Genomic DNA, 2500 nt, shown 5'->3' on the forward strand with positions numbered 1-2500 from the left:
CCAGCCTGGGCAGGAAAGGCCGTGAGACTCTGATCTCCCATGAATTCACCGGAAAGTCAGAAGTGGCGCTGTGGCTCAAGGGGTAGAGCGCCAGCCTGGAGAGGAAAAGCTCAGGGACAGCGCCCAGGCCCAGGCAGATACATGTGCGTGTGCACACACACACACACCTGCTCACACACTCGTTTACTTAACTCCCTCCCTCCTTTGCTCACACCCTCATTCGCCCAATCATTCATTCACTCACTGACGCAGTCCACTCCACTCATTCATTCATTCGCCCACTCATTCATTCATTCACCAACTCAATCATCCACCCATTCATTCATTCACCCACTCGTTCATGCCCTCGGTCCCTCGCGGGGCTTTCTTGCTCTCTCAAAGGTATTTAGCCCCCGGTCCCCCATCTCAGTGAATATCTGCTGTAACGGAAAAGCGACTTCCCCGTGTATCAGCCAGTTACGGCGTTCCAAGGCCATCAGGGAGCTCTTCATATTTTTACTTTATTTTTGTCAGTCCTGGGTCTTGAACTCGGGGCCTGGGCGCTGTCCCTGAGCTCTTCAGCTCCAGGCTGGCGCTCTACCCCTTGAGCCACAGCGCCTCTTCTGGTGTTTTTGGTGGTTCATGGGAGATCACAGTCTCATGGCCTTTCCTGCCTAGGCTGGCCTTGAACCTCGATCCTCAGATCTCAGCCTCCTGAGGAGCTGGGATGACAGGCGGGAGCCACCAGCGCCCAGCTGAAGCAATATGCTGAATTCTGCATTGATTTTCATATTTACTTCTTTTTCTTTTAAAGCATTGCTTATAAAGAATAAACAGCAAAAGTTATTGATTTGCAAGTTCGACACAGCTGAGTGCTGACAGCTCCTCAGGAGGCTGAGATCTGAGGATCCAGGTTCAAAGCCAGCCCAGCAGCAAAGTCATAAGACTGATCTCCCATGAACCATCAAAAAGCTGGAAGTGGTGCTGTGGTCAAGTGGTAGAGCGCCAGCCTGGACCTGAAGAGCTGAGGGACAGCGCCCAGGCCCTGAGTTCACTTAAAGCCCTGTGCACAGCGCAGGGGATCAAAAGATAGCAAACTGCATGGTGCAGAAGTTTCCAGAAGGGCTGAGTGCTAGCACTGGATGAGTCTGAAAGCGAAGGAGTCCCATCACCCTACCACAAAGAATAATTCCACCAGATAATTAATGTGCTTTTATTTAATTTACTGGGCAATTGGTAGATGATTAAAAGGAAAAAAAACACAGTGAAAATTCTATGGGGTTGGGTCTTGTTGCACACGTCTGTAATCCCTGATCTCGACCGGCTGAGGCCGAGGCTAGCCAGCTCGCGGGGAAAGAAACACACAATCTCACAAAAGCGTGGCTCTGTCCTGGGATTTTGTGCAGTGGTCCAACCTGACTTCATCCATGGAGATGGCCACTGTGGTTGGAATCCCGCCCGCTAATAATTTCAGAGGAGGCATGTGGAGGGGGGGCCATGGGGGGGGAAGTGGTTTGCGGATCGTCGTAATCCCAAACCAGGTCAGAATCTGCTACTCTGGTCTTTCTCCGGCTTTCATTTCTCATGCGCATATATAAAAATATTGTAAGTGTCTCAAGCAATTGTCTTCTGACTCGCAGGTCTACTCATTTGTTGGTCCTGGGGCTTGAACTCAGGGCCTGGGCGCTGTCCCTGAGCTTCTTTGGCTCAAGGTTGGGCGCTCTACCACTTGAGTCACAGCGCCACTTCTGACTTGGTGGTGGTTCCTTGGAGATCCGAGTCTCACAGACTTTCCTGCCCAGGCTGGCCTCAAACCACGATCCTCAGATCTCAGCCTCCTGAGTAGCTGGGATGACAGGCGGGAGCCACAGTGCCCGGATTTTGTTTCATTCATTCACAGGTGTTAGACACCATGGGATCCGCTTGAGTCCTTTTAGCGTGTCTGCCTATCTCCAGGGTGTTTGGTGAGTATCTTGTCACCTCTATGTACAGCTCCAGCACTCTGTGACAAGAAGGTGTGTGTGTGTGTGTGTGTGTGTGTGTGTGTGTGTCCTGGGGCTTGATATGTTGTGTTGATCTAGAAATCATGCTCTGTGGATCAGATATAGAAAGTGCACAACATGGGGCTGGGCAGGTGGCTCCGTGGTAGAGCGCTCGCCTAGCGAGCATGAAGCCCTGGGTTCGATTCCTCAGCACCACATCCACAGAAAAAGCCCGTATTGGCGCTGTGGCTCAAGCGGTAGAGCGCTAGCTTTGAGCCAAAGAAGCTCAGGGACAGCGCCCAGGCCCTGAGTTCAAGCCCAGGACTGGCTAGCAACAAAAACACACAACACACACACACACACACAACTACCAAATGACCCAAGTGTATAACACCAGAAGATGGGCAAAATCCTTCCTGACCCCAAAACAAACTCCCAGAGGGCAAATATGGTTAAAGATGGTAAATAATACCTGGACGACGCTGGGTGTCTTTATATTAAGAATACCTCCACCGAGGGGAGCGGGGGAATGATGCCTG

The sequence above is a fragment of the Dipodomys spectabilis genome, unplaced genomic scaffold, assembly GCF_019054845.1.
Source record: "Dipodomys spectabilis isolate Male_0828 unplaced genomic scaffold, ASM1905484v1 ptg000296l, whole genome shotgun sequence".
In the NCBI taxonomy this organism is placed as follows: domain Eukaryota; kingdom Metazoa; phylum Chordata; class Mammalia; order Rodentia; family Heteromyidae; genus Dipodomys; species Dipodomys spectabilis.